This window comes from Vulpes vulpes, chromosome 3 (genome assembly GCF_048418805.1).
Source record: "Vulpes vulpes isolate BD-2025 chromosome 3, VulVul3, whole genome shotgun sequence".
In the NCBI taxonomy this organism is placed as follows: Eukaryota; Metazoa; Chordata; class Mammalia; order Carnivora; family Canidae; genus Vulpes; species Vulpes vulpes.
Window position 1 is genome coordinate 43,402,693 of NC_132782.1, and position 27,074 is coordinate 43,429,766.

At 34.5% G+C, this 27,074-nt stretch overlaps 1 long non-coding RNA gene across 3 annotated transcripts in view; it reads right to left on the minus strand.

Annotated features, from left to right (window-relative positions):
• The window catches only part of LOC112926632 (uncharacterized), a 335,174-nt gene that overhangs the window by 1,381 nt on the left and 306,719 nt on the right, over window positions 1-27,074 (minus strand). For 2 of the 3 annotated variants that reach the window (XR_003236379.2, XR_012000392.1), the window contains exon 4: window positions 8,089-8,129. This is a non-coding gene — a long non-coding RNA (uncharacterized lncRNA). Of the gene's footprint in view, window positions 1-2,353; window positions 2,443-8,088; window positions 8,130-27,074 lie in introns of all 3 variants that reach the window. The other variant, XR_012000391.1, reaches the window with a different exon arrangement.

The window sequence follows — 27,074 nt, forward strand, 5'->3', positions numbered from 1 at the left end:
TAGAGAAACATTTTTGGATGGAAACAATGAGGGCCAAATGAGGACCCAGATCATGAGTTCAAAATGAATCAATCCACACTGTTCCCCCTTCCGCTGAGCCTGTCTAGGGCTGTTGTGCAGAAGGGTGTTGTAAGGTGGAGCATGACGATGCAAGAGGGAAAATGGATTTGTGCTTTTGGACTGTGAGTAATGAAAGTGAGTCACTGTGTGGCACCATCTTGTAAAGAAACAAGAGAAGCCAAGAGAAGGCTGAAGGATAGGGAGCGTAGAGGGTGTCGAGGGCTTCATTGGCCAGAGTAGAACTAATGCCATGAGAGCAAATATAGTTCCAAACTTTTGAATTCAGAGGTTCTATCATTCAGAGTGATAACAAGATTAAGTGTATGACATGAAGCTATCATCACGAAAATTATAGAATTAAGACAGGGTGTTGGGCACTTTATTCACATGTAGAACCTGACATAGGTGTTGGTTGAGATGATTAGGAGATCAGACACAGTGTTTTAATTTGGAGCATAAAATTCTGTAGTGCAAAATGCACAGAGTTAACGGTTGAGGCATCACTGATGGAATCCTAGATCTTTAGAATTAGTGTCTAAAACTATATATTGTGATTAATACTATCTGTCCTACCTATTTAACTAGTTGCTATTGCTAATGGTTACTATTTCTCTTGAGCATTAAATACAGTAATGAAAGCATCTTATCTAATATGCAAAGTGTTGGGCAAATATTATGCTGCCAACCTAGATTGTACACTCAAAGTCTCATATAACAGCATGCATAGTACAGCACATCAGAGCTGTCCAATGTGTGCTAAATTGAACTGAGCCAATATTTGAAAATGCCAGATAGCTTCACTTTTGTTTAAATGCAGTACGATTAGGGAAAAAGAGGTACCTGGCCTCAGATCACATGGTATTGATCAATGTTCTCCTTAGATAAACAAGAATAATTTGATGTAAGTTACTATCTGTCTTTGTCTAGGAAATACAATTGAAAAGTCAGCAGGAAAACCAAATTGCAACTCCACTTAAGTAATAAGAAACAGCAGGGTATGGTATTGTTACATTAAACACCCTGAAGTGAGTTAATGTGATTATAATGTGGCTTCTTTAAACAAACCAATTATAGCATGCGCAGGTAATAAATCATTATCAGTATTGGAATATGAAGCTTAATCTCATATTTCTGCTTACAGATATATAAAAATTTTAAATGCATCAATATAAAATATAAACATTCCTATTTTACTGTTTTATAGTTTGCCCAGCTAGAAATGTTTCACTACTCACCATATTTTTAATTCTTTCATTGATGTGTTTATCTTCTCATTCACTTACATAAAACCTTACCAATTAAGGCTATATAGGGGATTCAAATATGATATATGCTATATATATGTGTTTTATGATTCTTTTGTTTTAAAGAGTTACATTATAACCACATTAACTCACTGGGGGATGTGGAAGGAGGGGATTCTAATGTAACAATAACCTAGCCTGATGTGTCTTAATATTTAAAAAGAGATGTCTTCAAGGAGTTTATAATCTGATTGGGGAAAGAAATGTATTCAGAACAATAACTCAAATGTCAGGAATAAACTGTTTTAAGCTCCACAGAGAGAGCTGGAACGTATGCATGGAGATTTAGGGGAGCGAGAAGTAGATTCTTTGGAAAAAGGAGAGACAGTTTCTAGAGAAGAGAATATTTTGAATTAACCATGAAGGATAAGTAAAATTTCTTAATGAGAAGTGTTGTGCAGGGAGGGAGAAAGAATATAGAATTGAGATCATGCTGAATAAGTTCATTAAGCAATGGGCTTTAAATTAGTGTTTGTTCTTTTTTTATGGTTCTATGATATTTTATGGTTCTTTAAATTATTATTTTTTGACTAAAATAAAATGGAATCATCTTCACATACTCTTTCTATGAGTACATGCAGACATACATTTCAAGCAATTCTTCAAGAAAAACATCAGTTCTTCACTAAGTATTGACTATGTCCATATGCAGCAGAAAGAGATCCGGGTGACCTGACTTAGCATATCTGTTTGGGAAAGGAGAGAAGAATCGGGTTTATCATTTATTCAAAGATAAAACTGACCAGCTTTGCTGATGGAGTGGAAGAAGGTAAGAGGAAAAGTCAAAAATAGCTGTAAGATTTTAACTTTATCAAGTGAATGGATGGTGCTACTATTTATTAAGGAGGACAGGGATAGAGATCAAAATTTGTAGGCCTGTTTCACCCAGGACCTTTCTCTTATTTTAAAAATGCTATAATGAATGTTTCCCTGCATAGAAAGTTTTCCATAGTTAGGGGGCTATGGACTTGAATGGTCTGTCTTTTTACCTCTAGTGAAGTAGGAACGGAAGTGAGCTAGTTCTTACAGCTTCTCTGCCATTCAAACAATCCTTCTTTCTCCAGTCTCCGTGCCATTCCTGCATTAGCAATGAGACAGGTCAATGTGCACCCTTTCTCAGTATATATTGCAGCACATAAAAATATATTGGCCAAATTTCTTAGAAATCCCTTCCTTCAGATCTGAGTAGTGAGGTCAGCCATGGCTTCCTTTCTTTATACCTCTATAGGGAATGATAGCTTCTTCACTAAGTTTTTCTGATAAAAGCTGACTTCCTTTCTCTCACCAATTATCAAACCAGTTTGGTCACCCTTACACCTAAGAAGAAACTGGCACTCTCATTTTAAGAAATCAGCCTTGGTGAATTTAATAATTTTGTTTTCCCCGTGATGCTTGCTATATTGTAAACTCTGTAATATTCAAGAATCTCTAAGAGAAGGAAAATATTTGTTATAGAATGGACTGAGTTTATTTCTCTGCTTTTAGAAAAAAGCAAATATCTCTGTTCAAAAGTTTACTTCATTAATTATTATTTATTAGTTACAATAATCACTCTAGACTACAGAGTAGCAAATTATACTACTTCCTCTTTTAAAGATTGCTAGATCCATTGCTGTAGGCATAGCCTCCAGCTCCATTTACTCTCACATATTTAGAATTGATTATCATATCACCTTTGGCTATTATTTTCTATGTACACACATACATACACCAAAAACAAAACTTATTACTGGTTTAATTGAAGAAATCCAACTTGGTGAGATTATTTTTCCACTAACTGCTACCAAGTGTGTTCTTTGGATTCTCTTTGGAATCACCTTTTCCTATAGGTTGTGATTTCTCATTTACAATATATCAATTTAATTGCATAACTTTTCAGTTTTATTAAGAAGTTTGAACTTATACTAGTTCATTCTAATACCAGTAGAAAGTTATTTATGAGTATTAAGCTAAGTAGTATTATAACATATTTAATGCATTGGAAAATTACTCTGAGTCGATAATGGAGAAAGACCTACCTAGAAACATGGAAAAATGTTAGTTAAGAGATTTTTAAATCATCACAGGGAGAGAGAATACCATTATTTGATTTAATAATGTGCCAGAGAAAATGAAGATAAGTGGAAGGCTTTAAAATATAATTTTGAAGTAGGATCAACAGGAATTCAGGAATGTCTATGGTGTAAAGTGAGGGAAAGAGAGACACAAGGATGATGCTGGGTTTCTTTGACAACAGCCCAGATGATAATGGTATTATCTGGGGCAGGATGTACACAAGGAGAACCGAGGGACAAACAGTTATCAGTTTTAATCATGTTGGACCTGAGCTAACTGTGATATATATAGTATTATTCAACTGGATATGAGTCTGAAGCTCATGAAAGAAATGGTGTCTGGCTCTCTAAAAGAAGGAATCATCAGAATTGATAGAAATTGAGTTATGAGAGGACGTATAAACTCTAATATTATAAGATGAGAGACAGAAGAGTGTTCTACAAGAACCAGATAAACTGCAACAAGATAGAAAGAGGGGAACTCTGGATGTATGGTGACAGGGAGGTTCTGTTAAGTGTATTTCCAGAAGGAAGGTATAAGTAAAATGCATCAGGGATTTGATAAAACTAAAAGTGTCCATTGTATTTCTCAAAAAAAAAAAAAAAGTGTAATATCATAGTTCAAGTTTCAGGGAAAAAGTGAGAACTGAAGCCAAAAAACAGTCAACTGTGGCCTGAATGGCAGTGGAAACATAGGGACACAAAGGAAGTAAAAATTTTGAAAGGTTTGGAGAGGGCTAGAATAGATGAGACCAAACAAAATGGTGAATATCAGGGATATGAGTATTTATATGAGCATTTATAAGAATATTTATATGAGCATTTATAAGAAGACTGTAGTGGAGAGAGAACTTGAAGATACAGAGCATAGATGGGGGACAGGTAGTGTGGTTCCTTAGGAGCAGATGGTAGTCAATTTTGGTGGCCTTGTGCAAGGATTACCTTTAGTGTTGGAAAAGCCATTTCTATTCCATTTTAGAGGAGAGTTGTAAAAAGAGCGAGATGAGTGAAATTATAGGCAACTGTTCAGGTCCAGTACCTGAATTGTGGAAGAGAGCACATCTGACAATCCTGGTTGTATGTAAACCAGTAAGTCATCTCCAGACACTGACGAAGAGAGCTAGCAGTATCAGAGATTTAAGAGAAGTGAGGAAGAAAAGGAGAGGGAGCGAAGACAAATAGATTTCTAGACTGCTTAGCGGACCGAATTAAGGTTAAATAGTAGCATGGATTTAGAAAGGAAACTATCCACACAGTAGATTAGTGTTTTTCTCTCCTCTCTTTACCTTGAAGTGAAAGGTAACCTAGTTACTGGTTTATTAGCAGGTTGAATTGATTTGGCATTGGAAATTGCCCAGGTGGTGCTTCAAAAAGCAAGGGAGGAGGATATTGGCCAGAGGTGAACATAAAAAAATCAGAGATCAGATTTTACTTGTTAAGTAATAAAAATGCCATGTTATTGCACAAGGTATTGTTGGTTTTATAAATATAAAATGATACCTAAACTTCCCTCTAAGATGTGATCTAATTTTGCTCTCCTAATCTTCATAAGTTTTTAAAAATATCACATCATATGTATATTTTGCCCTAAAGTCATGTAAAAGCCTTACTGTTTGGCCTAAATTGACGACTACTTAAAGATAAGTTTTGTAAATGTCTAATGATTTTTCTTTGACAAGATACTAAGGGTTATATCGTTATATTTTTTGTGCTGTATTTGAAATAAAATACATTTTGGAATATATGAACATTCATGCACAACTTTTTTGCCTAGCATTTCTACCGTATCAAGTGTGATTAAATATGTATCTATATTCCGGGATAAAATAATAATTATTTAAACATCTGCCACTTCCCAGAAATAATTACAATTTGCTTAGAGTAGATTAGTTTAGCAAAGTTTAAAAATCCATGTTACCCATCTTTGAAAGTGGATGGTTCTTGATATGTATGTATATCTAACACACACAAATAATTATTTTGTCAAATAACTATGTCAAACCATAATTGCCTTATAAAAACAAAGTGAGATGTCTTTTTAAAAAATCTCTAAGTCGGGCCTTTTGTAATGCTAAGTGAGGAGCTCGTCCTTCCCTTTGATATGTAAAAGTTGATTTGAAGCTAAGCTTGGGTATAATGATTAGACAGAGCTGGATCCCTCAGCCAACAAAGTGAAAAGAATTTATACACTTTATAGTTCCAAGGAACAAGATCTATGAAATCCGACATACCTTTACGATTGATGGAGTAGTAGCCGGAATGACATTAAGAGGGGGAATATCTAATCTAATAAACTTTTAATAAATTTTTCACCAAAAATATAGAAATAAATAACTATAGAAATGAAAATATACAACTAAATTAATTTTCAAAGGACAAAAGTGTTACCAGCACCCTTGCTGGTTAGAACAACTACCAATATCATTGAGCCATTTCCTGGCGCTTCTAATCACTGTTCCCCCATCAAAAATAACCACGGAGCTGAGTCCTAGCATAATGATGGATTTGATTATTTTGATTTTGAAGTTTTTATAAATGGTATCAGTCAGTATAAAAGCCCTCTGTGTCTCATTTCCTTTGTCCATGTGGTTATGTGTAGTTTGCTTAATAGTTCCACAGCAGGGTTTCTTAATGTTGCACTATTCACATTTGGGGCCAGATGTTACTTTGTCATGCGAGAATGTCCTGTGCATGGCAAGATATTTAACAGCATCTCTGACATCTAACCACTAGATGCCAATAAGACTCCCTGAAGTGCGACCACTGAAAGTGTCTCTAGACATTGTCAAACACCCCAAAATAATAATTGCCTCTAAATCAGAACCACTGCCTTATAGAATTCAATTGAATATACCAAAAATAGTTAATAATTTTATGACTGATCGACATTTGAGTTGTTTCCTTTATTTTATGTGTTGTTTTGAACATTCTAGTATGTGACTTACATTAACCATATGCAAATCTGTTGGGTATACACATAGGGTGGAATCACTGGGTCAAGAGGCATGCTTTAGTAGGTATGTTAGTTTTCCAGAGTTGGTTGTGTCAATTGATTCTCTCAAAAGTAAATGAGGGTTACAGTTGCTACACAACATTTGGAATTCTTGGCCTAATTAGCACTTCTGGTAAGTATGAAGTGTTATCTTGTGTTTTTCTTTTGTAGTTTCCTGTCAGTAATTAAATGGAGTGTTTTTTCATATGTTGAATGGATATTTGGATCGTGAAGTACACATTTAAGACTACTGTAGATTTTTTTTTTAAGATTTTATTTATTTACATGAGCGACACAGAGAGAAAGGCAGAGACACAGGCAGAGAGAGAAGCAGGCTCCGTGCAGGAAGCCGGACGCCAGACTCGATCCTGAGATCAGGCCCTGGGCCAAAGGCAGACATTAAACTGCTGAGCCATCCAGGCATCCCCCTGTAGATTTTTTTTATTGGTTTGATCATCTCTTCCTTACAAATATGTGACAGTTTATATATATAGATATATATATAGATATATATCTATATATATATCTATATATATATAGATAGATACTAGATACAAATCCACTGTTGGATATAGTTATGGCAAAAATCTTCTACTAATGTGTGACTTACCTTTTCACTTTCTAAATAGTGTTTTTTTAATGACCAGAAATGTATAATCTTGATGCAGTTCAATCTATGATTTTTTCTCTTTATGATTAGTATTTTTCATGTCCAAGTAACTGTATTTTGTTGACTGTAGATATTGTCATATGTTTTCTTCTAGGACATCTATTATTTTAACTTTCTTATTTAGAAGCACAATTCATCTGGAATTAATATATAGCATGAGATAGAGATAAAATTTATTTGTTCTATACTGATATCCAAATAATACAATACTATTTATTAAAAAACCACTCTACTCCTATTGCAATTCAGATGTATGCAATTCACTATGTTAGTATCCATGTTATAAACCAGGTGATCACTTAAGTGTGGGTCTGACTTTTGGTATATGTTCCATTGGTCCATTTGTCTATTTTTTTTTCTGATATCACACTGTCATAATTGCTGTAGTTTTATAGAAAGGTATGATACCTAGTCAAGTTCTTCAGGTTTGTTTTTTATTAACATCATCTTGACTCTTTATATTTCTACAAGAATTTTAGAAGCACCTTTTAAATTTCTGTTAAATGGGACCTCTGGATGGCTCAGGCCACTGACCCTTGATTTTGGCTAGGGTCATGATCTCAAGGTCATATCCTCAGGGCAGTGAGATTGAGTCCTGCATCAGGCTCCACACCGAGCATGGAGCCCACTTAAGATTATCTTTCTCCCTCTCCCTCTACCCCTCCCTGCCTCTCTAAATAAATAAATAAATAAATAAATAAATAAATAAATAAATAAAATTTCTGTTAAACTGCTAATAATTGGGATCCCTGGGTGGTGCAGTGGTTTGGCTCCTGCTTTTGGCTCAGGGCGCAATCCTGGAGACCCGGGATCGAATCCCACGTCAGGCTCCCGGTGCATGAAGCCTGCTTCTCCCTCTGCCTGTGTCTCTGCCTCTCTCTCTCTCTCTCTGTGTGACTATCATAAATAAATAAAAATTTTAAAAAAACTGCTAAGAAAAAAAAAAAAAAACTGCTAAGAATTTGCTCGATAATATGTTGCCCATCTCATAGCTGGAAAAATACTCACACTTCCAAGGAAATGGCCACTCATCTGCCCACAATTTCTACCTACAAAAATGAAGGAAAATCTTGTGAATTGTAAACCTGGAGCATTCTTTATTAGAGAAAATATTTCTATTAAGATATAATGATATGCAAAAGACTGCACATATTTAATATATACAATTTGATAAGTTTGTTCATATGCATACACTTGTGAAACTTAAAGAATAATCAAAGTGATAAATATCCATCACCTCCAAAAGTTTTCCTGTACTCCCCATTTTTTTTGTGGTAAGAACATGTAACATGAAATCTTCTCCCTTAACAATTTTTTTATGTGCACAATATATTGTTAACTATAGATACCATGTTGTACAGTATATCTCTAGAACTTATTCATCTTGCATAGTTTATATTTTATACCCACTGAGTAACAGCTCTCCATTTTACCTTGCCCCTAGACTCTGGCAACCACCACTCTACTCTCTGATTCTATGAGTTTGACTATTTTAGATATCCCATTTAAGTGGCATCATATAGTGCTTATTCTTATGTGACTGGCTTAGTTGACTCAGCATTAAGTTCCCAAGGGTCATCCATATTGTTACATAAAATAGGATTTCCTTCTTTTTATGCTTATATTTTATTGTATGTCTATACCACATTTTCTTTATCCATTTATCAATTGATAGACATTTTAGTTGTTTGCTTATCTTGGCTATTGTGAATAATGCTTCAATGAACATGAAAGTGCAAATCTCTTCAAAATCTTAATCTCCATTCTTTTGGATATATACCACATGAGATTATATGTATATACCATGTGGGATTACTGGATCATACAGTACTTTCGTTGATGCAGAATTTTATATTCCCACCATTAGTGTATCAGGGTTCCAATTTCTCCACATCCTTACCAATATCTGTTATCTTTTTTAAAAGTAATCATCATGAGGTGATATCTTATTGTAGTTTCAATTTTCATTTCATTCATGATTAGTGATGTGAATATCTTTACACATACTCATTGGTCATTTGTATGCCTTGGCCAATGGAACAGAATGGAAAGCCAAGAAATTAACCCATATGTACACAGTAAACTGACCTTCAACAGGTTTACCAAGAACACACAACGACGAGTGAATAGGCTCTTCAGTAAGTGGTGTTGTGAAAAATGAATATTCACATACAAAAAAATCAAAACAAAAGAAATTGGACCCTTGTCTTACATTCCAAAATGGATTAGAAATTTAGACAGAAGACCTAACACTGTAAAACTCCTAAAAGAGAACATAGAAGAAAACCTTCTTGACATTGATTTGGGAATGATTTCTTGGATATGACACCAGAGCACAGACCACAAAAGCAAAATAAGCTAGTGGGACTATATAAATTAAAAAGGTTCTGCATAACAAAGAAAACAATGAACATAGTCTCCTTAGCATGCTAGATTTAGGGTCCTAAACTTTTTGCTTATCAGCTCAAGATTCTTTAGACACGTTTTCTGAGAGACAGCCAGGTAGAAAATCTATAGTCTATCGGTCCTACATGAATAGGCATGGCATCACATCTACCATAATTTGTTGGTTTTTATATTAGTTTCCTAGGGCTTCCATATCAAAGTACCATAAACTGGGTAGCTTAAAAGGATAGAAATTTGTTTTTTTCAAAGTTTTGGGGGGCCAGAAATCCAAAGTCAAGGTGTTAGCACTGACATCCTTCCTCTGAAACCTGAATCCTTCCTTGCCTCTTCCTTTCTTTTGTTGGTTTTCACACTCTTTGATGTTCCTTGACTTATAGATGTATCTTTTCAATCCTCTATCTTCACATGGTATTTCCCTTGTGTGTATGTGCTTTCACATGGATCTTCTTATAAGGACACCAGTCACATTGGATTAGGGGCCCACACCAGTATGATCTCATCTTAACCAATTACATCCACAGTGATCCTATTTTAAATCAGGTTACCTTCTGAGGTACTGGAGGTTAAGACTTCAATAAATCTTTTTTTTTTTTTGGCGGGGAGGGAGCACAATTCAACCTGGAACAGTTGTGACAGTCACAAAAATCTGCTCTGCTTTAAGAGGAAGGGACACAGACTTCAGCTTTTATGGGAGAAATGGCAAATATATTGGAAGAAGGAAATGTGAGATATTGACTTAGTCCTTTTGGAATGCACATCTATTTCCAGATGTTTGACCTCTGGCTTCCTCAATTTTGAATAATTTTTTAAATTATTTAATTTACTTTAATTTTCTTTGCGAGAGAGAATGTGTGAGAGCAAGTAAGCAGGGGAGAGAGGGAGAAGGAGAGGGAGAGGAGGGGGAGAAGAGGGAAAGACTTGCAAGCAGCCTCCTGCCCAGTGTAGAACCCAACCTTGGGTTCAATCTCATAACCCTGAGATCATAACTGAACCAAAATCAAGAGTTAGACACTTAATGGACTGAGCCACCCAGGTACCTCAATTTTGAATAATTTAGATGACATCTTTAAATAATATCACTTTAGGAAATCATATATACATGCTCATGTTTTTTAAAACTTAAATACATGATTATCTTTTTCATTTGCTCTTTAACATAAAATGACACAATAAGAACTTTTGAAAATTTCATACTATCAAAGGTTTCTTTCTTTTTCTTTCTTTCTTTCTTTCTTTCTTTCTTTCTTTCTTTCTTTCTTTCTTTCTTTCTTTCTTCTTTCTTTCTTTCTTTCTTTTTCTTCTTTCTTTTTGCTGGGTATAGTATACTTTATTGATGGTACATGACAAGGTAGGGCTCCCCAAGCCCCTCCCCTTCCTCAGGGTCTGGGATGTAAATTGGAGGTGCAGGAGTTTCTCAGTGTGTTGGGGGATTAAGTGGGGGCAGGGACTCCCCAGCAGCTGAGGGCTTCTCTCTTCCTCTTATTCTTGCTGGGGCTGATGGTCCAGGAGGCTCTTACTCCTCGGAAGCCAAGTGGACCATGAGGTCCACCGCCCGATTGCTGTAGCCGAGTTCATTGTCATACCAGGACATGAGCTTGACAAAGTGGTCATTGAGAGCCGTGCCAGCCCCTGCGTCAAAGATGGAAGAGTGGGTGTCACTGTTGAAGTCGCAGGAGACAGCCTGGTCCTCAGTGTAGCCCAGGATTCCCTGGTGCCTGCTTCACCACCTTCTTGATGTCATCATATTTGGCAGCTTTCTCCAGGTGGCAGGTCGGATCCACAACTGACACTTTGGAGGTGGGGACATGGAAGGCCATGTCAGTGAGCTTCCTGTTCAGCTCAGGGATGACCTTGCCCACAGCCTTGGTGGTGCCAGTGGAAACAGGAATGATGTTCTGGGCAGCGCCTCGGCCGTCACCGACAGCTTCACAGAGGGGCCATCCACAGTCTTCTGGGTGGCAGTGATGGCATAGACGGTGGTCATGAGGCCCTCTTTGGTGCTGAAGTGGTCATGGGTGACTTTGGCCAGAGGAACCAAGCAGTTGGTGGTGCAGGAGGCATTGCTGACAATCTTGAGGGAGTTATCTTACTTCTCATGGTTCACGTCCTTCACAAACATGGGGGGCATCAGCAGAAGGAGCATAGATGATGACCCACCTGGCCCCGCCCTTCAAGTGAGCCCCGGCCTTCTTCATGTTGAAGACCCCAGCAGACAGCACAGCATACTCAGCACTAGCAACACCCCATTTGATGTTGGCAGGATCTCACTCCTGGAAGATGGAGATGGACTTCCCATTGATGACAAGTTTCCCATCTCAGCCTTGATTGTGCCGTGTAATTTGCCATGGGTAGAATCATACTGGAACATGTACAACATGTAGTTGAGGTCAATGAAAGGTCATTGATGGTGACAATATCCACTTTGTCAGAGTTAAAAGCAGCCCTGGTGACCTGGTGCCCAATATGGTCAAATCCGTTTACTCCAACCTTCACCATCGTGTCTTGGAGATGTGACTGGCACTGCACCAGAAGATGCACTGTCTGTCGAACGGGAAGGAGCAGAGAACTTCAAAGGTTTCTATTCGCTATTGCTCCATTAATGTTTTGATATTTAAATGTTTTGTTTCCCATTGATGACAAGTTTCCTGTTCTCAGTCTTGACTGTACCGTGGAATTAGCCGTGGGTAGAATCATACTGGAACATGTAGACCATGTAGTTGAGGTCATGAAGAGGTCATTGATGGTGACAATATCCACTTTGTCAGAGTTAAAAGCATTTAGGCATTTATATGATTTAGGCATTTATATGATTTTTAATCATAGGCATTAATTTAGACATTTATGTGATTTTTATCTCAGTAATTAAGCTACCTTTGTTTTCTCAGAAAACTAAAGGCTATTTTTAATTTAATTTTTTTTTCAGGGCAGCCCTGGTGGCTCAGAGGTTTAGCACTGCCTTCAGCCCAGGGTGTGATCCTGGAGGGCCTGGGATCAAGTCCTACGTCAGGCTCCCTGCTTGGAGCCTGCTTCTCCTCTGCCTGGGTCTCTGCCTCTCTCTCTCTCTCTCTCTCTCTCTCTCTGTGTGTGTCTCTCGTGAATAAATAAATAAAATACTTTAAAAAAATATTTTTTTTAAAGAATCTGGTTTTTATGAGTTTAAGTTTGTCAGTTGTGTCAGCATTTTGGTCTTTGGATGACTTTCTTTTTCTAATATCAGGAAATTTTTTATATTTTCTTATTTTCATTTAGATTTCATTGATTTCACTTCAATTAGCAGATAATGTTTATTATTTGTGTTTTGTTAATGCATCATGTACATTCATGCGTGTTGGGGTTTGCCTCCTTTAGGACCTATTATTACTTGAATCTGAACATCTATATTTTTTCATCCATAGCAATTATATTCCTTCCTATTCTTTTTGCTTCTTTAACTGAATTTTTCACAATTTTCTCCCTTTGATTTGTTTGCTTTATTGAGCGTCACTTTTACTATTTACTGCCTCCAATGGTTTTTAAAACGTTTTTTATATTTCTCATACTTCTAGCAATTTCTTTTGCATCTTAGCTTCATTGTTCTGTGAATATAAGAATCTTTGCCATTGCATAAATAAATTGAACCTTGGAAAGATCAATAAGTTTCTGATATTTTATTTATGATAATATGTGATAAAGTATCCTCAGGACCACTCAGAAATAAGAAATCCTATTAATTTCAGCCATTTGCTGATTTTTCTTCACAATGAGAATAAAGAAATTAATAATGTAACAAGCATTTTTATCAAGGTAGATTAAATCCATGATGTGTAAAATCTTAATTTAAACAATGTAAAATATTTTAATTGTTTGCACTGAGAATGAATGGATAACTTATTCCAATTCTAATTTAACTATATGATTTCTTGTCCTATTTAGAGAGATCTTTAAACTAGCTCTAATTAGTCTTTGCCATGGTCAGGGGTTTAACATAATTACATTATGAGTGGACATTATAATTTTACCACACATATCAGAAACTAGGAAATGCTAGGGGAGAAACGATAAGAATACCCTTCTCCTTGCAACAGCAATAGCCTAGAAATTTCCTGTGGATATCCACCAATATCTTAAAAGCAAGCCTCTGTCATTTGTCTTCAATGGCTGCAAACAATGCTAACTCTGGTATAAAGATGTCTTGATATATTTGAATTGAGCTTTAATTCATAGGGACTTTAAAGAGTCACTTTGAGTTTAATTCATAGGACCTCAGGATATGTTTGAGTTATTTGAGAATTTAATGCATGGGAACTTAAAAGAAATGTAAAACCCTGACCATTTTCTTTAACTATTAAATCTGTATCTCAATGTGATAAAAAAGAAGTTAGAAAACTGTTCAGCCCATAAAGGGAAAGTGTCCCTAATTTGGGTAGATGATAAAATATCTTGGAAATCTGAAAATCATTACATTAAAATATTTAGGAACCTCAAGCTAAGGAAGATTACCTAAATCTTGCCATGATTATTACCAGATAGAAACTCATTTATTTAATAATAATTTTTAAAAGCATGTGTTATAGGAATATAGAATGATCATTTTGGAAGTGACCTCAAAAACAATTATATAGCCATTATTTTGTATCTGGAAAAAAAACAAAAAACCAAAAAAACCTGAGGCCAAGTCAAGCTCTTAAAAGATTTGGCTAAATTCATACAGCTGAAATTATAGCAGCCCTGTGCCTATGTCCTGGCTCTACTGGCAGCAAGTTAAGTTCTTTTAAGTATACCTATTTTAGCACATACAATTATATGAATAGGATGTATATTCCAGAGTTTCTTTAAAATATGATTTTTTCTAATTAAAGGAGTGTGAAGATTCAGCTGTCTCAGTGGGAATCATTATTTGTGTTGTAGCAAGTCATGTTACAATGTCTCAGGTTGTTCAATAAAAACATACTGAAAGATTATTTTTCCGAAATATTATTATAAGAAACACATCAATCTCTGGACAATCAAAAGAAATAGATGTATCATGTGTGTGGATCCTGAAAATATCTTAAGAATTAAAGAAAAGCATCCATTGCTCTAAAGTTTAACTCCAAATAAGATCTGTAACTACTAGTTTTTTCAAGTTAAAAAACAAAGAAATATGCAGAGAGTAAGAAAGTTAATTGACCATCCAGGATTAATAATTAATTGTGAGTCATTATGGGTCACTTTTACTTAAGATTAAAAAAAGAAATTAAAAAACCAGATCATATTGTTTAAGTCACTTTTTTGTCTTCTCAGACCGTCTACATTTATTTTTGTTTTTTCAAAAGGGGGAAAACAAAGGGTCATCTCTGTGGTGCAGTTGATTAAGTGTACTCTTGATTTCAGCCCAGGTAGTGATCTCAGCTTTGTAAGATAGAGCCCCACATTGAGCTCTGCACTCAGCAGGGAGTCTGCTTGAGATTCTCTCTCCATCCCTCTGCCCCTCTTGCTTCTGCTCTCTAACATAAAAAAACAAATAAATCTTAAAAAAAAAAAAAAGAAAAAGGACACCTTGGTGGCTGTTGAACCACCACTTGTTCAACCACTGTTGAACATCTGCCTTTCGCTGAGATCATGATCCTGGGGTCCTGGATCCCCGCAGGGTGTCTGCTTCTCCCTCTGCCTGTGTGTCTGCCTCTCTGTGTGTGTATTTTATGAATAAATAAATAAAATCTTCAATAAATAAATAAATAAATAAATAAATAAATAAATAAATAAAATCTTCAAAAAAATAAATTAATTTTAAAAAGGGAAAATAAAGAAAAAGTTGACTACTTCAGTAAAGTTTAATAAAATACTTTTAAACATTTGTAATAATGGCCACTGAACGACCTTATATATAATTTTTTTTAAGTGCAAAAAGAGATGGAGAGGAACAATAGAGGACCAAAATCTGAATTTCCAGACTTTGTTTTCACCCAATTTAAAATAACCCCATGTGATTGTATCATTAACCAGCACAGCAAATCGTTCCCATCAGACTGCTGCTCAATTATGTCTAAAGTACACTGGGTACTCGTTTTAAAATAGGTGACTGTTTTAAGAGGTACAGGGACAGCATGCAGAAATGGATACAAGAGAAAACAAAACGGAAGATTTAAGCATTGGTCGCTATAGACAGGAAGAAGAAAACTCAGACCACAGCTGCACCAGATTGTTTTCTTCAGACCGACAAAAATCTTGGCTAAATATTGTGGATACAAAAATCAAGTGAATAAGTGCTCATGATTCTTTCTGTTCCAGTTCTATAATCACTATCCAATAGTTACAGTCAAAGTTTATGTCCGGTGCAAAGACTGCCATGAGACTGTGGGGCAGTAGGTGTTTAGCTCATTTGATGGGGGAGAGGAGAACTAAAATTGAGCGGTTTACAAAATAACGCTCTAGAATTTTTGGATTAAAATATTGTAAAGGTATATAAAGGTATATAAAATACTGAAGGATTCTTTTTCTTTTAAAGATTTATGTATTTATTAGAGAGAGAAAGAAAGAGAGAATGAGCAGGAGGGGCAGAGGGAGAGGGAGAGAGATCTCAAGCAGACTCTGCACTAAGCCCAGAGCCTGACTCAGGGCTGGATCCCAATACCCTGAGATCACGACCTGCCTGGGCCAAAACCAAGAGTCAGATGCTTAACCGACTGAGCCACCCAAATGCCCCAAATACTGAAGAAGTCTTTTAACTTCACATATTGGGAGATTAATTGCACAGTGCTGGATGTAACTGACAAGTAAAATTCTTAATCCCTTGTTATCTTTCCTCAAGAAGGTAATTATAGAGTATCCACTGACTCTGTACATCTCTTGGGAGACTAGAGATGAAAATAATTTTATCTCACAAAGTCAAAGAAGAATTTTTGTGGATCAAGTACTCAAGAAAGACATGCACGGAATATATCGATTGATATTACATTGATGATATCTTCACAGATTTAGGAAATATAATTTTATATTTTCAGTTAAGTAACATCACAGAGATAAAAGACAAGGCATAATATTGCACTAGATATGAATATGGATGTTTTAGCTCAACACTGGTTTAATAAAACAGAGTTTCTTTTATAGTCACTCTTGTTAAAATTATAACTCCAGAGGCCCCTGGGTGGCTCAGGTCCTGATCTCAGGGTCTTGGGATTGAGCCGCTTGTCAGGTTCCCTGCTTATCAAGGAGTCTGCTTCTCTGTCTCCTTCTGCCCCTCCCCCTAGCTCATGCTCTCTCTCTAACTCAAATAAATAAATAAAATATTTTTTTAAAAATAGAATAAAATTATAACTCCATAATCACCTTTAGGAAAAACCCAGAAAATGTGTTAAGTTTTTTTTTGTAATATGAACAATATGATATTTTGTTTTCTACTTGTATATTTGTTTTATTCCTTTTTAATTCCTTTTGTAATCCTTGCAAAATATTAACATCTAATCTTTTCCAATAACATTCTAAAGGCATGGATTTTCATACTAAACATTTCCAGAGGTGCTTTTGTATCACCATCATATATTACTATCGTAAATTTACCTTCTTGGATATGTATTCTATAGATGCCAGTTAAACTGACAAGTTGGTGTAAATGAAGCAGTAAATGAATTAATGACACATTCTCCACATTGTTTTATTTATCAGACTAGAAAATTTGTGTTCATTGAGCAGCCACCATGTGTTTGTTCCATGCTTACTATTTTATAAATATTACCTGATTTATTTTCCCTTACAATTTCAGAAAGTATATAATAATATTCCTATTTATTTTAGGTTGAGGAATTGGGGTTCAGGAAGGTTAATTATTTAGTCCAAACAAGCAGAAAGGGATGAAGCTTTAATTTTTATATAGAAATTCCTTTAACTACAATTTTCCTTCTTTTTCCATAGGAGGAAACAAATCTCTTAGAATGTGTAGTCTTCAGAATGTATCTGTAACACCTGTCTCCTAGCATAAACAATTGATAGAATTTGATCCATATGCAAAACAAACTTGGAAGAAATAATTTATTTCAGTTGAGAAACAAGTTTCTCTTTTAATTTGCTTCTTCAGAAACGTTATTATGGGTTCTTGGTTAAATTTTTTTTTTTCATATGACCTGGATTTTAGTTATTCCTTTCTGGAAATTTCCAATATCTGTCATAGCTTTTTTGTTAAATAGTTCAATTTGGGAACTTTTAGCAAAAAAGCTATTTATTTAACTTTTTTGCTAAGTAGGAAAATGATGAGGTGAACTAAAAGAAAAAGTAGAGCAGATTAATCACCTTAAAACTTTATGTTCTATAATGACTGATGAGATTCAAGAATTTTCTGAAGCAAAGAGTATAGTTTCTCAAAAACCTGACTGCTAAGAGAAAAAAAAAGATACAAAGCTCAGTTTTTCAGCTTCCTCTGTTATTCCTTTTTTGATCTGGCACTAGCTAGTGTCCCTTTTTACTCCATTCACATTTGTTGAAGATTCCTGTCCCCTCGGGGAAAATATTTTCTGCTAATTGGAAAGAACATTGTGATTATAGGGTTTAATATATTCTGTGGAAATATTTTCGATTATGTTTTGCAGGCACATGTTGGCCATGCTCAACACATTGTCATGACCATGTGGAGAGGAGAGTGGAGAGGATGGAGGACGATCGATTAAATGCTTTAGGGATACCAGACATAAATTAATTGTTTGGGGATCCCTGGGTGGCGCAGCGGTTTAGCACCTGCCTTTAGCCCAGGGTGCGATCCTGGAGACCCGGGATGGAGTCCCACGTCGGGCTCCAGGTGCATGGAGCCTGCTTCCCCCTCTGCCTATGTCTCTGCCTCTCTCTCTCTCTCTCTGTGACTATCATAAATAAATAAAAATAAAAATAAATAGCTAGCCTCCTTAAAAAAATAAAATAAAATAAATTAATTGTTTGAAAGCAAGTAAGTATTCCATAACATGTTAATCAATAGCTATAACATCAAATTTGACTTTCAAATATCTGGTATGGTATTAATTAGTATTCCTTTGTTATTTAGTGAATTATTTCAGAAAATACACCAGCATGATCTGTTTTCAAGTTACAGCACAGCCTAGGGAAGGGAGATGGAAATTTACCCAATTAAATACATTAGAATATTGTATGTTATTTATGTAACTACCCAAAATGATGGCAGCACAAGGTCCATTTTACTCTAAGAGATATGGATCCCAGCATACTTTGTAAAGTAGAAAACTCCACGTATTTTGTATCTTGTTTACAAAAGTTATGTAACCTCTTTTCACAGTTATTTTTTGTAATGCCCTTCCCCATTCCATTCAGCAATATATTACATATTCCTTGAATGCATGTACCTTCAACATTTATATACCTTTCTATAGAAAACAAGAGTCAAGATTCTTTAATATATGGTTTAGTCTCCCATTTGGAGGCTGATTTAGTAAATATCATTGAAGGAAGGACTAACCATAAATAAAATATTTTAACAAATGAAGCCAAAAATATTTGTTAATATTGGCTTATTAAAAATCTATTTAAGTTATCATAGTTTATCAATCTTTATTGTGCATTTCAAGTGACTCATCTTTAAGATCTCGTAGAGGAGTAGTTTTGCTCAAAGTTCGGCATCCACTTACAGTTTTTTTGCTTGATGATTATTCTTGTTAGTGACTATGCTTTTATTTGGATGCATTGCTAAGTTATGCCTTTAGCTGTGCTGCTATTAAAATTTTCCAAAATTACACTATAATGGTCTTGGCTTATAACAGTTTCTTTTTCTAGTATAAGCAATTAATAAACTTTTAATGAATATCTAGCTGACTGATGCCTATCTTATATAGGCTATTATACTTGAAGGTATATACTATCTTCTGTAATACTTTACCTTCCATAGGTACTCAAGAAAATTTGTTAAAATATATTTCATTCTTTTTATATTTCATAGTTTTTCACAATTAGCTTTTCCTGTGCCTTGAATCAATATATTAAATAAGTGTAAGGAAATTCATAAATGTATACAAATTTGTGAACACTGATTTTTATTGATTTAATCTTAACCATTATATAACCCATAACATATATAATTCTGCTCAGCTATGCAACAATATACACTTGTTCACATTTTTTTTTTACACAAGTTCAGTGTCCTCTGAAAGGTTCCCGCTCAATTTATTCATTTTGTCCTATTTTTACTTGCACTATTTATTTTACTACCCCATTATCCTTTGGCCCCTATGCCCTTGTTTTACATTTATGAGTTTCTTTCTTTCAGAATAAGTTTAAAAAAATTCCAGTACCATGAATAGTCTGTTGTACCTAATGGTTCCAAACCATTGCTGCTTTATTTACCAACTTTTCCATTACCCTTTAGGCATTTCCTCAATAGTTCACAATCTCAATGGTACTTTTGTTGCATAGCTTTTTTTTTTTCCCCCTCTAAGCACTCTACCCTGAAAAGCAATTCTTCCATATACCGCTGCTCTGTTTTTCACCTTTGAGATTGAGTTGAATTTGGTAGTAAGCGAAGAGATAAAAAGTTAACACTAGAAAAACATATAAGTACAACTGTTGTGCAGAAGAAAATCTTCTCTTTAAATATTGGTTGAGTTGCTCTGTTCATATTAATAAAGTATCCTCAGCCAATTATTATTTGTGTATCAAGTCCTCTGTTACACACTGTTGAGGAAATACAACTAAAAACATTTCTTCTCAACTGCAGAAAAAATGCTCTGCAAAGGTAGAAGAGAAAGAAAGCACCTTTTTTTGTTGTTGTTGAGTGAGCATTAAAGTAAATGCTATCCACATCATGGGCAAATGACTAAGAGATAAAAGAAATCTCAGGCTTTAATCGCTGAGCAGAGACCACCCATCACAGACGTGTTTTCAAGATAAACAATCACTAGTCCCCAAGTAAGAGGAATTACCAGCACCATTTGTCATGCAGAGTTCATCCTAAATTCACCTGTAAATGGATGACAATCTGTGTTACCTAATTGGTTTTATTCAAGGGGAAAATAAACTCATATCATTATGACAAGAGGTAATTTTGGAGCAAGAAACTCACTGGAGTTAGGCTCTTACCCTCCTACAGAAACTGAGAGAAAGGGATGATAATATTTCAAAGAGATGGCTCCCAGGACCTTGAAAAAGACATTTCTGGTTTGTAAAGCTGACAAGAGGCTTATTTAGGTTTCAGAAAGATTATACACATCTCCAAGGGACAGAGAAAGAATTTGCAATTATAAATTTTTTTTTTTTTTAAATGAAATGCTCTGAAAGAAAAGGGGTAGGAAAAAGAATCTCCCTTTTGGTGTCAGGGAATTTTTTTTTCTGATTTCTATTTATCCTTCCAACACCCTTGGGCTCTATATATGGTTCTTGCCAGAGAATAAATGTTGTCGAACTCATGCAGATGACTTTAACAACATTTGTCACACACACCTACATGTGTCCGCTCACACACACACACACACACACACACACACACACACATCACTGGGATCTATTTGGTGCTGGCAGATTATCTTATTTCTGACTTTTTTTTTTTTTTACCTCTTTAGATTTGTTCATCCTAAAGAAAGAATTATTTATATACTCTACTTAGTGACACTTTATTTACACAAATGCATGTTACAAATGTATTGGGTTTTTTTGTTTGTTTTTGAAATTTCTGTTCAACAAAGAAAAATGGGAGCATTTCTTTGTGCAAAGTATTGTCCTAGATGGTATGGGCATGATAGACTTCATATCAGTGTTATTTAAGGTATCATACAATTATTCCGAAGTTTGAAATAGATTTTTTAAAAGTCATACATATACAACAAGTCTATTTTTACATTAGGAAACTAAACAAATGATCTCTTAAAGAGTTTTTGAATAACTGTACCATCGCCTTATTAATGCAGTTATTGTGTAAGAGTTCATTTGTCCTGAGAATAGTTTAACATTTGTTCTTTTCCGTTTTCCTTTCTCCTTTAGTGAAAGTATACTTTTTAGTGACAATTAACAGTCAATGTCATTGCTACTTCTAGATAAATTTAGAACATCTGATGTAAAATAACTCACTACAAAGAACATTCTGATTCCTACAATCCATGTATTGTGAGCATGTACTGTAATTTCCTCTCTCAAATCCTGCAGGATATAGACAATCCTGGCACTGGCATATTTACTAAGATGCTCTTTTTACTGTAGTTTGGGGTATTTTTCTTGATAAATGGATTGATTTACAAATTTAGACTCCCCATTTGTTAATATTACATTCAAATGTCCTAATTATAAATTAAATTTTGTTTTTCAATCTCCTCATTCTTTTTCACATCTCACCTCTTTTCCTCTCTTTTCTTCCTATCTCACTCTTCCAATTTACCATTTAAACATTTAAAGATAATTCTTAAGCACCAATGGAAAACTTGTATCTTCTATGGGTTATTTTACAGTAGTCTTAAGATGTTTCAAAATCCTATCTGCTTTGTATCTATTGCCACAGTTTGGGTTTTCATCATTAATTAATTCAGAGATTTTATTGGATTCCATATTCTTTGTGTGATCATCAATTTTTTTATTCATTATTTAATTACATTTGTAGTTATAGGGAAAATTATTACTTAAAGTTATTTATTTTACTAAAAGGAGTCCAGTTGGGTGGGATTGCCACTATTATGGTATCAATGGAATTGGCTGCAATCATTCCTCTGGTTGGGAATTAGGAGGTAGCATTTAAAACTTTTTAAAATAGGTTAGAACCTCAGATATTTACAGGCAGTAAATCCTAGAACTTTTGAGTAATTTATAAGAGGATTCAGCTAATTATGAAAACATTATGCCAAAACATAATTTAAAAATAGCAAGTCTCAGAGCACCTGGGTGGCTCAGTCGGTTAAGTGTCAGATTCTTGATTTTGGCCAGGTCATGATCTCAGGGTCCTCGGGCTTTGCGATGGGCATGGATTCTACTTAAGAGTCTCTCTCTCCTGCTCCTCCCCACCCCTGCTCAGATACTCAATCTCTCTCTCAAAAGAAAGAGCGAGTCTCAAATCAAGCTAGACTTCTCCAAGTACTGGTACTTTTTCAAATTCTTGACTAGAGTAAGTTGTTTTATTCTTCTGAAAGAAAATAGTAGCATAGTCCAAAACAAAACAAAATAGTTATCAACTCTCCAAAGCAGTATTTCCAAAAAGATTATAGATTTTTTTTTTTTTTTTTGGTTAAAAGCATCACTAAATTGCCTAGGGCATTGGCCATTACTAACAGGTTCCTATGGAGTGTTGGTTTGTTTTTGTTTGCTTTTTTTTTTTTTCCTACATTCAGACGCAACAAGTTAGGCAGAAAGTGGTAGACACTAAATAATAAGATTAAAATTACATGATGGAAAATTCCCATATTATTCAAGACCCTGATACCTCACAGTAAAAACTCATACATTTTATAAGTCATCAAAATGCCTCCTTCTTTGGGATTTACAATCATAGTACTTTTTAAAAACATGTTTCTTTTGTCACCTGATGTCGAAGTTTCTACTTTAGTTCACTCCAAAATTATAAGACTAAGCACAACCTTCCACTCTGGTTAAGAACTGTAATTGATCTTACAAGATCCTACAAGACAAAACCAGGTTATTTCCCTATGTGATGTTATCAATATCAGGGAAGATTCCAAAAAATTCTATGCATGCAACATTAGAGGCAGTACTTTTCAAATTTCAACTTACATCAGAATCATCTAGAAAGCTTATTAAAAACTGGGATCTAGGGATCCCTGAGTGACTCAGCGGCTTAGCAACTACTTTGGCCCAGGACATGATCCTGGAGTCCCAGGATCAAGTCCTACATCGGGCTTCCTGCATGGAGCCTGTCTCTCCTTCTGCCTGTGTCTCTGCCTATCTCTCTCTCTCTCTGTATCTCTCATGAATAAATACATAAAATCTTTAAAACAACAACAACAACAACAAAACCTGGGATCCCAGGGATTCTGAGCCTCAGTCCCCGAGGTTCTAAGTCAGTAGGTTTGAGAGAAGCAAGGCAATAATTTGCATTTCTGACAAGTTTCCAGGTTATGTTATGCTGCTGGTCTAGAAGTCACTCTTTGAAAATCACTGCATTATGAAACTGTGTGACTTGTCTTGAAGTGTCATTTGCATAGTAACTTCACTGTTATTAATTAGATAGCAACATTTTTATAAACACTATTTTATTTATATTTTACATTGAGAAAATGTCAAATGCCCATGCTATTTTTTTTTCTTTAATTTGAGGTGACTAGGGGAAATGCAGAAATAATGTGGGAAATGAAGCCCACTTTGAGGATAACTGTGGATCTACACTATAGTTTTTAGGGTACTACATCACACTAATGTTTGTAGAAAAAAATTCATGTTTGATGGAGTTGATGGGAAAGTATTAAAGGAAGAGAAAACTATAAAAGACTCAGTAAACAAAACAGTTTTGGATATTATGGAGCTCATAAATTCTGAAAGGCAAGTGTCAGCACATTTCTTTATCTCTATTCTGACTTCTTTTTTCTTTTCTTTTTATTTTTTTCTGGGAAAGAAAAGAACAGGCTTTGCATTTTATGGGATATATATGATTTATAAACAAAATTCAACGAGAATTTTTTTAAAAAAGCCTTTTTGTTGTTGTTCCAAGGAAATTACTTTTAATAGAAAATCACAATTTCACATTTAATCTGAAATAGAAAGGTTGCACAAACCACAATAAATAAAACAATTTAAAGGAATAGTCTAGCTTAATGAAAAAAGCTTCTTCCTATTATTTTCTATAGTTATTCAATGATACCCTGGCTTTAAAAGTCAAGTCATAAATTTACAGTAATTTTCAAGAAGGTTAATGACGTTAGAGAAGACCTTTCTGTGGTCTCATTTTTTTCCTTCACCTCTTCACTATAGATTCTGTACTTTTTTCCTACCATTCTACTTTTGTCTTGTTTTGAATAATCATTTGATAATAATTATGTCTCTCTCCATTTATAAATTCTCTAGTCTTGCTTTATTTATTATGTATGATGCATATAATGTTAAGCACAAAAAGAGATCCCTTATGATTTAATAACTTGCAGCAATATTAACAGATTATTTTCTTAATAAAGAAAAGACAAGTGCTCTATACATAGATTACTAGTATGTATTGTTCCAAGGAACAAAAGTGATAGGCAACCTTTTTTTTTGTTATTTGTAAAGAAGACATGGTACCAACCATGCAGTCATTTCAGAAATGGCCTGATTAGCAAACTCAATGCTTTCAAAATCCCCTAAAATTCATTCATTGTTTATTTGTAAAAGTATTTTATTTATTTATTCATGAGAGACACCTTTCCTTCATGAGAGAGGGAAAGGCAGAGATATAAGCAGAGGGAGAAGCAGGCTCCTCACAGGGAGCCTGATGTAGGACACAGTCCCAGGACCCCAGGGTCCCAGGATCACGCCCTGGCAGACGCTCAACCGCTAAGCCACCCAGGAGTCCCTCATCCATTGTTTATAAATATTTGCTTTAGGTTCCTCTGGATCAGCAGTTAGAAAAATCAAAAAATCAAAATACATGGAAATAATGCTTTTTATAAGATTTTTATTTATAATCTTGAAAATAAAATAATCTTACTAGTAAGGAAATTTAGAGCTGAAAGAAACGTTAAATACCACCTGGTTGAACATGTACTTGATCTGAGAATTATTTCTTTATCACTAATACATTCATTAATATAAAAATATTTTTTGAATTCCTACTGTTTGAGGGAAGGAACTGTTCTAGATATGATGTCCGTAAAAATTAATATATAGTTTGTTTCAATGAATTTGCAGACATGTAGGACAAAGAGTTCAAGCAGATAAATCACTGTAGTATAAAGTGTAAAAGTTATAGGCACAGAGGAAAAGGTATGCACTTGACACTGTTCACTCTCCTCTTGTTTTTTATATGAAAACTCTACTTTGTTTAGTTTATATTGGAGATCTCCTGATCTTGAGGATACCTTCAAGGGGTGATGGTTGTGACTGATGTACCTTAGTCCTGGTGATATGGTTCCCTTTGACCAGCCGTATAATCCAGTTAGACCAAAAGAAATCCAGGCAGAAATAAACTGGGTGGGCTTTCTAGGAAAACTCTTGGTTTCCTGATAAAATGAGAAATAACCAATTGGCATTGTCCCCTTTTGCCTCCTGCCCATTATTCTATTTCCTCTCCAAAATGTAGGTTGAAAAGGACCATTTTATGACAAGGGGACAAGAAATATCTTAGAGATTTGGAGATATATTGTCCATGACTGTTCACCCATTGTATCAATCTTATAAGCTGGCTATCTCTGGACTCCTTGGTATCACATAACAAAATGTCTATCTCCTTAAAGTAACATTAATCAAGGTTTCTGTTATATGCAATCAAACTCATAATTCAAATAGGGAAATAAAGTCCAACATATTTCCTGTAATCTCTGAATAAATGCTATTTGTTATGTCTTACTATGATAAGGGGCTCTATGTTCTAAAGATCAAATTTTTAGAGTTATTTCATTAAAATTAAGTAAAATTTGATGGCTTGAATATCCATTTAAAATATCACTGTAAATTCATAGCTTTTCAGAGCCAACAGTAGCTTAAAAAATTTAAAGATACATAACATCATAAATTTTAAAGATACACATACCATGGACTGGCAATGGATCTGGGCCCATAGGGTTTTAAGTTCAGATACAAGTAGCAGTAATCTTGTTTCTGTCAAAACCTATGTGGTATTTGAGACACTAAGTACTTATGTCCCCAAATGAAAAAATGGGAAATAATACTGTTAAACATTCTCTCTGTACACAAGCAAGGAATTTCTCTAGATCCTATACAAGAAGTAAAATACCTGAATATACAGTGTGCTTATTTTCACACTTAAAAATTGTCAGTTGCTTTCCAAAGTTGTTATGATTTATACAGTGATCAACAGTGCTTAAGATTTTCTACTTCTCTATATATTTATAAATAGTTCATATTGTTAGATCTTTAACATTTTTTCCCTATCTTATGGGAGTAAAATTGGGTCTTGCTGCTATAATTCACAGGTCTCTGATCACTACTGGGTTAGATAGCTCTTTAGTTGTTTATTAGACATTTATATTTTATTCTCTTTGAAATATATACATATTCTTGATCATTTCCTCACTTTTTATTATTGTTAATATTATTGACACTAATATTATTGACACTAATATTTTCTCTATTAGATTTGTGGAAAATAGCTTGTTCCAAACTTCCCTTTTATTTACCTTTGCATAAGTAATATTTTGTTGTAAAAATGTTTAACACTTTATATAATCAAATATATTAATTTTTTTCATTCTGATTTTTGTTTTATATTTTGCCTAGATACCATATTTATCCTAGGTGTCCTAAGATATATATATATATATATATATATATATATATATATATATATCTTATATATTTCAAGACTAATAAGTATCTGTATATCATTAAACAAACATTAGATGTTTATCCCAACTAGAACTTATTTGATGCCTAATATGAGAAAGGAATTTATTCTATTTTCTGACAGAAGGTTGTTACTTCAATTCAGTTCATTAAATAGTACATCCTTCCTCACTGATTTTTCTTTCTTTTACCAAGTTGACATGTATTTCTTTGAA